A 10,285-nucleotide genomic window follows, 5' to 3' on the forward strand; every position below is an offset into this window, starting at 1 on the left:
ATCTAATTCAGGACCTTGGCTCTTGCTAGGCTTTTTTTTTTTTAACCCTAAGTTGGCACTCTACCACTTGAGTTGTGCCTCCAGTTCTGACATTTTGCTGATTAACTGAAGATAATTGAGAAAAGTCTCACAGACTTTTCTAACCAGGCTAGCTTCGAACCTCCATTTTTCCCCTTGATCCCTCAGCCTGGTCTTTAGACAACTAAATCTCACCAGCCAAAGCAGGCCTATCATGTCACCCCTGAAACTCTGCAGTGGCACCCACTCTTTATGTAACCAAATCCCCATAGTGACCTCAGGGCAAGATAGCACATGATCTGTTTCCTGTCTCACCTGGTCTCTGCCCAGCCAGGGTGGCCTCAGTCACTGCAGGCAAGTCCTCACCTTAAGGCACTTGCTCAAGCTCTGCCCCGAAGCTTTTCCCACAGCTGTCCTTTGGCTTTCATTTCTTTATGGCCCTTCTCAAAATTCAAAAACATGTTTTTTTTCCTTGTATATTCTAGGCAAGTGCTGTACTTCAAGCCACATCCCCAGCCCTCTTCTTTTTATCATCACAACGACCTCACTCCTAACACTGAAAATTTTACTCTGACCCCTATTTGACATTTTTCTACAGAACTATCTCTGCTTTGTCCCATTTTAATTTACTTTTATATTTCTTGTTCACATCCTGTCTCTGCCTAACAGAATGTCAGCTACATAAGCATGGGGAATCTGTTAAGTAGCCCAAACTAGGTACTTATATACTGGACAAATGAATAAATGAATTACCCCATGGCAGATCTTGTTGATGCACTTGAAGAACCTGCTGGCCCTAGAGAAGAGATTGTAGAGAGAGCTGGAAGAATGAAAGCTATTTAAAAAATTCAAGGTCCCAAGACTTAAGTTGTTCCTGAGCTTGGGCTTGGGCATTGTCCCTCAGATTCTTTAGCTCAAGGCTGGTGTTCTACCACTTGAGCCATAGCTTCACTTTGGCTTTTTGGTAGTTTATTGAAGATCAGAGTTGTATGGACTTGCCTGCTGGGGTTGGCTTCAAACTATGATTTTCAAATCGGAGCTCCCTGAGGAACTAGAATTATAAGCATAAGCCACTGGCTCTCAGCTTCAAGGTTGAATTTTATCCACTGAAAAGTGTGAATGTTTCTTGTTCTTCAGCTTCATGTTGTGTATCTCCCTGACTCCTGCAACATATCAGAAACAAATAGGTGACAAGCAAAAGTTCAGAACTCATCTGCTGTTATATATCCCAACTTCACTCAGGCAAAGTAGGAGAGAAGTGTAGGAGTGGCTCAATCTTGATTTACACAGTTTTTTTGGTGGTTCTGGGATTTGAACTTGAGGCCTTATACTTGCCAACCATATACTTTGTCACCTGAGCCATGCCTCTAATGCTGGCTTCCTACTTTTTTTTATTAAAGAATTTATTAACATTGATTTTTACATCATATTTCAAATGACATGTTTAACAAACAAGTATTCAAGAAGGGAATCTCTATATACAATCACAGGCACTTAGTTTTTTAGAACATAATCAAAATTAGGCTAAGGGTTTGTATATCATAGATATGTATGAACCAATGTAATAAAATATTATGTCTATAGAGTCATAAGTTTTTATATCTATGCAGTTGTGTTTATATTTCCCGTACCATGTCCATATCATTGGGTATGCAAATATTGACTCCTCGCTCTTGCTGGCTTCCCACTTTTAAAACATTTGTTCAGGAAGTTCCTGGCTTTTTCCCAATCAGAGTGAGAGTTTCAAGAACCATGACAGCTCTCAGATTCTCCTTTTACCCCCTCAACAGACAAATGGAAAGGAGGGAGAGAAAGCAATAGAAAACACAAAATAATAGGTAACAATTACATTCAAAGCTATCAGTAATACTAACTATATCAAATTTGTATTAACCCATTTAAAGACAAAGATTTCCCACAAAAACAAGATGACTTTTTTTTTCTTTAGAGACTTAACAAAAGAGAAAGAAAAAAGAAATCTAAGGTAGTTATACCAGAATCAGACAAATTAGAATTTAAGGGAAAAAGTATTATTAGAGCACTGAGGATGTAGTGCAGTGGTAGAAAGCTTACCTAGACTTCATGAGGCCCTAGAAAAAAGTACCAATAAAAGATGTTTGTTTGTTTTTTTTTTTTTTTTTTGCCAGTCCTGTGCTTGAGCTCAGGGCCTGAGCACTGTTCTTGGACTTTCTCAAGGTTAGAGCTCTACCACTTGAACGTCAGCACCAGTTCCGGCTTTTTTCTATATGTGGTACCGAGGAATCGAACCCGGGTCTTCATGCATGCTAGGCAAGCACTTTAACCACTAGGCCAAACTCCCGGCAAGATGTATGATTTTTTATCTTTGCTTTTGTTTTTTGTGTTAAAAAGCCAAAACCCAGAGCCTCACGCATGCTAGGCATTCTTCTCAGTATACTGCTAAGCTATACTTTAGCCTGAGACTTTAAACTTCTTTGTCATGTGTTTAATAGATTAATAGATTGTCTGGCACATGGCACACAACAAACACAGAATACATATTGTTTTCCAGTTCTGTGGCGCACAGAAACATTGAGAATGAACAGAGATCATGTCAGTAGCTGGTAGGATTTTGGGGTGGGGGCAGAGAGAAGGAAGGTAGTATTAGGGCTTGAACTCAGGGCCAAAGTACTCCCCTTTAGTTTTTTTTACTCAATGTTGGTGCTCTACCACTTGAGCCACATTTCCACTTGTAGCTTTTTGGTGTTTAATTGAAGATAAGAGTCTCACAGACTTTTTCCTACCCAGACTGGCTTCCATCGGTGATCCTCAGATCTCAGCCCCCTAAGTAGCTAAGATTACAGGCAGAAGTCACTAGTAACTGGCCATGTCCAAAGCCTTTTATTTTCAAATCTTAACACATTTTAAACATCATACTGTTGTGAAAGCTTTTTAAAAAGCATTCTAAATACTGTTTTGTGAGCCTAACTTGTTTTCTAATTTGGAAGATTTTTCCCCACCATGCCTCAGGCTGAAGGAATGTAGTTTATGGCCTTGCAGCCTATGACAAAGAGGAGGTTTGTCTTCTCTGACGCCTGCTTTTTTAGACAGAGCAGTGATTCAGAGATGGACATGTAATCGGGGCTCATGAAGAATGAAGGCACCATCAGAGGACCAAGAGGAGGAACTAAGAGATCCTTGTTTATATTCTGTGTTACAACACATGTGTCTGAGGGAAATTTTAAGCAGAGTTAAATAAGAGTGTTGTTTGAAAAGTGTAATGTTGGTGATGGTAATATAAAGTCAAATCACTGTAGTGATATACATGACATGAAGTAAAAAATAATCATTTCCAGAAATTTGACAACTTTTAATTATGGTATCTGTCATAGTTTGCCAATTCTGGATTTTTTTTTTTTTTTTTTTTGTCAGTTGTGGATCTTGTCAGGGCTGAGGCACTGTCCCTGAGCTCTTTAGCTCAGGGCTAGCACTCTACCTCTTTGAACCACAGCATCACTTCTGATTTCCTGTTGGTTAATTGGAGATAAGAGTCTCATGGACTTTCCTGCCTGGACTGGCTGTCTTCAGATCTCAGCCTCCTGAGTAGCTAAGGATTTCAGACATGAGCCACCAGTGCCTGACTTCTGAATATTTTGCACCAAAAATTCTCTGCGTGAATACAGTTCCCCCACCTCCATTGGTGCTTGTCCTGGGGCTTGAACTTAGAGTCTGAGTGCTCTCCCTCAGTGTTACTGCTCCAGGTTGGCAGTCTAATTGAGCAGTCTGCCACAGCTCCACTTCTGGCTTTTCTGATGGTTAACTGAAGATGAGTGTTTCACAGATTTTTCTGCCTGGTTTGGCTTTGAACCACAGTTCTCAGTTCTCAGCTTCCCAAGGAGCTAGAACTATAGGTGTGAGCTACTGGAGCTGGAGAAGAATTCTTGTAAGGGCTTATGTTAGTGGATGTAGAATCTTATTCTGCTGAATAAAATCATAATAACAAAATTGCTTCTACATATTGGCCTATATGCATAACCAATTCCACTTAACTAATAGTAAGCAAATCTCTGCAAAGCAGGATTTTTTTTTTTTTTTGCCAGTCTTGGGCTTGGGCTCAGGGCCTGAGCACTGTCCTTGGACTTTCTCAAGGCTAGCACTCTACCACTTGAGCCTCAGCACCACTTCTGGCTTTTTTCTATATATGTGGTACCAAGGAATCGAACCCAGGTCTTCATGCATGCTAGGCAAGCACTCTACCACTAGGCCAAACTCCCGGCCCTGAAGCAGGATTTTTTTTAACTTCGTTTCCTTTGATCTTCTACTTGCCTTTATCTTTGAATGTAGTATTTAACAAAAGAACAATTCTGATCTCTGCTTTTTGAGTTTTTTCCCCCTCAGAACGGAAAACTTGTCTGTCTTTAGTGGGTAAAAGAATGCCTTACACATGTTAAGATCTTGTGTTTATCATCTTCATGAAAAATTTTGAAACTATATATTCTGTTCTTTATGCTCTTGTCTGTAGGTTATTGTTGTTCTTTCAGGCCAAAATGGTCTCACAAAAAAAAAAAAAAAGCAATTTACTCCCATTTGAATTCCACTAACAAGAGAGCTTCTCCTTGAGATGACCTGTGTGTATTCCTCATAGTGCAACAGAAGGCACAGGCCAGCATATCATAAAATAGCGCTTTTCATTTTATCCTACAGAATGATTTTTTTGAAAAGGTATGTACTGTCTAGATGCTAATGGCTCACACCTATAATCCCACATACTCAAGAAGCTGAGATTTGAAGCTCAAAAGTTTTGAAGCCAGCCTAAGAAAACAAGTCTGAAAAATTTTAACTTTAACCAACAAAAAGCCAGATATTGCTCAAGTGCTAAAATACCAGCTTTGAGTGAAATAGTTAAGGGAGAGCACGTGGCCATGATTTCAAGCCTAAGTACCAGCATGTGCACAAACACACACACACACACACACACACACACACACACACAAAATGGCATGTACAAGTGAAGACTAAATTCAATTCATAGTTATTACTGCTTCAAGCACATGCTAAGTGAGTCTGAAGTAAAGTACTGTTTTAAAACTTACTTTGTTACTTTTTTTTTTTTGCCAGTCTTGGGGCATGAACTCAGAGCCTGGGTACTGTCCCTGGGCTTTCCTCAAGGCTAGCACTCTACCACTTGCACCACATCACCACTTTGGCTTTTTCTGTGTATGTGGTATCGAGGAATCCAACCCAGGTCTTCGTGCACATTAGGCAAGCACTCTACCACTAGGCCAAATTCCCGGCCTGAACTATTGAGTTCATAGTAATGAGATATTATAAGACTAAATGTGAAATATCCCCATAGGCTTCTATCCTGGGGGCTTGCTTATTAGCTGATGAGCTTTAGAGAAGTGGTTGGGTCCTGAGATCTCTAACCTAATTCATGGATTAATGCCTTGATGGATTCATAGCATGGTGGTATTGTTGGGAGCTGGTGAAAAGTAGAAGTTATAGGAAGCCACTCAGTGTAGCATGGGGAAAGACAGACCTTGTTTCCTTCCCTTCCTGTTATTGTGCGCTCTCTACTTCCTGTCTGTCGTGAGGTAAGCAACTTTGCTTCATCACTTTTCTCCATCATGATGATCTGCCTCACCCTAGATCCACAGCAATGGAATCAGTGGACCACCAACTGTGCCCCCTGAAAGTGTATAAATATTTCCTCCCCTTACGTTGATTCTTCTCAGTTACAGTACCAGGAGTCTGACAACTACAATTATGATGATTCCTAATAAAACTTAGCTATGGGCTTAATCTATACCAACATTACAAAAATATTACCCATTATTGTTCTTGCACCATCAGAGTAAAAGTCAATATGACCAGAAAAGCAAATAAAGTTCAAGTATTACTTCTGGTTAGTAATAGTAATATTTTTATTTCATGAGATCCTTTCAGGAACCTATGGCCTACATGCTGAGAATAGCTGCCCTAGACAGGATAACCAGGATTAATTGCCTACCCTGTGGAGCTTGAATAAGTAAAGTGTAAATAAAACAATCCCACAGCGTGCTACATTCATGAGGGTAATCAGGGAATGTGATAAACAGTTCCTAGGTGAGAAGGCTGCTACTGAGAATGTCTTTTTTTTTTTTTTTTTTTTTGCCAGTCCTGGGCTCAGAGCCTGAGCACTGTCCTTGGACTTCTCTCAGGGCTAGCGCTCTACCACTTGAGCCACAGCACCACTTCTGGCTTTTTGCTATGTATGTGGGTACCGAGGAATTGAACCCGGGTCTTCGTGCATGCTAGGCAATCATTCTACCAACAGGCCAAACTCCCGGCCCCTGAGAATGTCTTTCTGAGCAGCCCCAAGCTCAAGGATGAAGGGGATGAACCATGAACAGACCTACTAAGTGTCTTTGGAAGGATGGTACAATAAGAAAAAAAAGTCACAAAGTCTGGGTTTGGGAAAGACAAGAAGGAAGGCAGTCAGGTGGGATATACTAACCATACAATCATTTCAACAACCATTATATAGTTGATGGCACTAGTGTCAGAACTAAAACTCCAAGGAAGTTTGGCCATAGAACTCAATCTGTGTGTGTGTGTGTGTGTGTGTGTGTGTGTGTGTGTGTGTTGGTACTCTGCTTAAACTCAGAGCTTTGTGCTCTTGCTGGTTAGTTGGAAATAATAGTCTTTCAAATTTGTCTGTCCAAGCAAACTTTGAACCAGGATCCTCAGATCTCAAGCTTCCTGAATAGCTAGGATCATAGACATGAGCCATCAAATCCCAGCTTTACAACTCCATCTTTTAAAGCCCCCCCTTTTTTTTTTTTGAGAAAACGACTCAATAATTTTTTTTTCTAAAAATCTATCCCCTTGTTAGGATGTGTGTGCATGCGTGCATGCGTGTGTGTGTGTGTGTGTGTGTGTGTGTGTGTGTGAGAGAGAGAGAGAGAGAGAGAGAGAGAGAGAGAGAGAGAGAGAGAGAGAGAGAGAGAGATTGAGGCAGAGAAAGACAGAGAAATTTATCTTTCTTGTGGATCCAGAGAAGTAGAGTTAGTCATTGACATGTTATTAAGTCTACCATGTAAGGAACTGTGGCCATATTCAGTAGAAAGGAATTTCTTTGAACGAGTCTTCTCAAAAATTATTCTCAGCTTGTATAATCACAGATGCATTGCATTTTTTCAAACCTTTTATGTATTTCTCAATGACATATAAAGAACAATGTGCTGTGCCACTGGTAAAATCTTCTATACAGGTTGGTCATTGAGTTATTTTTCTTATTTTCCATTATGGTCCAACAAGATGGTTACAAAGGTACAAAGCCCCTATCATCAGATCTCCATACGGAGGAAGAAGACTGAATTACTTCCCTAGGAGCAACCTCACCTGAAATCTGGGGGCTGAAGACATGTGCTAGGAGATAGCAGCCTTCTCCCAAACAGAGGCAATTTGCTTCACATTCTGGAGATGTTTGTGATGATCCAGAATCTTCTCTGTACCTTATCTTTGTGGAATCTTCACTGCTCACTTCCTGTGAGTTCATTCTTAACCACAGGACCAGGTGAAGGAGAGAAAAAAAAGTCACAATCACTTGTAGTCACATTTAGTCCTTAAGTTGTAGCCATCTGTCCTCTGAAGTTCAGCAGAATCCTGAGCGTAGAGTTAATCTAAGGGTACTAACTTTTCTGTAGTGAAGTACCTATACCTTGGCCTAATAACAACCTGTAGTATCTATACACTTAAGAGCCTTACTCCTTACTTTTGGAAATTGTAAATTTAATTCAAGTCAAGCCATGGACTTGTGACTTTTTTCTCCTGACAGTAAGGACAGAAGACCTACTGGATAAGTACTTCATGTACGACTAACTTTCTAGGACCAACTAGATGGCAAATTCTGTGAAGGCAAGATCAGTCCCATTTCTGTTCAGCTTCATTACCCCACCACTGTTACTATGTCTGGCACTTCCTATGTGTTCAGTGATTAGTCAATAAGTGGTTTAACTAGAACAGAAAATATATCCATTTGTTCCTTTTTCTTTTGTCATAACTGGTGTCCCGTCCAGCGGGACGTCAACTAGGGCCAAGAACCTAGAGGGAGGAATGAAAGGGACAGGAGACACGAAGAAGGCAGCAAGACAAGCGTTCTTATCAAGCTGCAAATTTTATTTTTCACACGGGTTTATATGCCTCTTCAGGAGAGGCAGGAGGAGATTGGGGTATAGGAACTGCTTGGGGTAGAGGCCAGGTGGTAGAATGTTTGCATATCAACGCAAGCAGGAATGTGTTGCTTAGTGACCTAATTACAAGATGCAGGCACATTCTTACACTAAGAATTCAGGGAGGGGGAGAATGTCCCCGACAAACTGGGGTTTGAACTCAGGACTTTATACTAGCTAACAGACCCCCTACTACTTGAGCTACACCTTTTACGCTTTTTTTGCTCTACTTATTTTTAAGATTGGATCTCACTGTTTGCCCTCCTTGGACCTCAGTACTTCAGATCTTTACCTCCCAAGTAGGGAGTTTGCAATAGTACATTTGAATATTTACTTCCTTTTTGAGCTTTTCTTTAGCACACTGCAAGCTCAGAAAAGGCAGGGACTCTGTATATCATGATTAGGCTACATTTCAACTGTTTTGCACTGTGCTGAGAAATATAAAAATAAGAATTAAGGGTTACAATCAAATTGCTGCTTTAAGCATTTGAATAGCAAGCCAAGGACTGTAGTGGTAATTTAAGATACAGACTAAGGATGAAAAACTGACATGAATATTTGCTTTGGTTTCACATCTCCATACAGCTAAATGACTGCTTTCATTTTTATTGGACAAAGTTCCATTCTAGATCTAGATCTAGTTTCTTTCTCTCTCTCTCTCTCTCTCTCTCTCTCTCTCTCTCTCTCTCTCTCTCTCTCTCTCTCTCTCTTCTCTCTCTCTCTCTCTCTCTCTCTTTCCCTTCCTCCTTCCCTCCCTCTCTTCCTTCTGTCCTTCCTTTCTCTCTCCTCTTCCCTTCCTTTCTTGTTTCATTGTTTTTTGTTATTCTGTGTTTCTTGTTGTTGTTTGTTTTTATTTGTTTACATGTACTGAGGTTTGAACTAAGGCCTTTTGCTTGCCAGGGTGGCCCTCAACCTACTTGAACCATAAGCTCATTCTGTTTTGCTTTGTTTTTCAAATAGAGTCTCCAATTTATGTCAAGCCCAGCCTGGATCTCAATTCTATTTACACCTCAAACCTGGCTCAAATGACTGGCTTGTGCCAGTACCCTTGGCTTTTATTAATTAGTTAATTAATTGTAACCAACTAAACTGTACTTACTGTGATTAAATTTTACACTGGTCTGTTATATTGGGTCCTGAGCAGAGATGCTCACTCCAAATCCATAATCTCCCACACATTTTAACAGTATTTAGCATTACATTTAAGCTCAGTGAATTCCCTTCAATAGGAAAAATCCTGAGGAAGGAAAAATACAGAAAATAAACAGCCAAGTCCCATACATTTTGACAAGCAGAAATACTGCTCATTAGAATTTGAATTGATTTTCAGACTTCTTTGAGATTGAAAAGGCACTGGTATGTTTGTCAGAGTGATTAGTTAGAAAAGTAAAGAGGGGGCCTGGTGATAGAGTGCTTGCCTAATATGCATAAAGCCCTGGGTTTGATTCTTCCTTACCACATAAACAGAAAAAGCCACTTGAGCCACTGTGGCTCAAGTGATAGAGTGCTAGCCTTGAGCAAAAGCATGTGAGGGACAGTGCCCAGTCCCTGAGTTCAAGCCTCAGGATTGGGGTGGAGGTAATAGAGAGAAGTAGTCACGGTGACTTATGAGAAAAGGAAAGAATGACTAATGTCTGAAAGGTCAGAACACTAAGATCCTGGTGACTTAGCCAGTTATGGCACATGAGTTTTCCCTTTAAAACAGAAAACATTCCCTACTGATTTCTCATTTGGATCTCAGGGCTGTAATTGTGCTGTCTCTTTCATTTCCTCTGTTAATGACAAAGGAAGCTGCAATTGGTTCTCATTTGAAGACCAACTGAGAGAACATGGACATGCACAGGCAGAACCCCTGGTCTTCCCCTGGGAGCAGCCAGGTCCTCTTGCTGCCCAAGCCCTCTCCCTTCTGTTATTGTCATCTTCACATTACTCATTTTCTTAACCTTTTCTCCTCCTGTCACATGGTTCCACTGAGTCCTTAAAGTCAAACACTTACTACCACTTTAGCTCAGCAATGTTAACTACAAAAGTCAACAACCAACTAGGGATACCAGTGGCTCATGCCTGTAATCCTAGCTGTGATCCTCCTGTAATCA

At 40.5% G+C, this 10,285-nt stretch overlaps 1 long non-coding RNA gene across 1 annotated transcript; it reads right to left on the bottom strand.

The window, feature by feature from the left end:
• Nucleotides 1-1,511: 1,511 nt before the first annotated feature.
• Nucleotides 1,512-9,355, bottom strand: LOC150067191 (uncharacterized). Its single transcript, XR_016534584.1, has 3 exons — nucleotides 9,289-9,355; nucleotides 7,360-7,517; nucleotides 1,512-1,800 (listed from the first exon to the last, which is right to left on the bottom strand). It is a non-coding gene; the product is annotated as an uncharacterized LOC150067191 (long non-coding RNA).
• Between the last annotated feature and the right edge of the window lie 930 nt (nucleotides 9,356-10,285).

This window comes from Megascapheus bottae, chromosome 2 (assembly GCF_031878675.1).
Source record: "Megascapheus bottae isolate mThoBot1 chromosome 2, mThoBot2.hap1, whole genome shotgun sequence".
Lineage (NCBI taxonomy): Eukaryota > Metazoa > Chordata > Mammalia > Rodentia > Geomyidae > Megascapheus > Megascapheus bottae.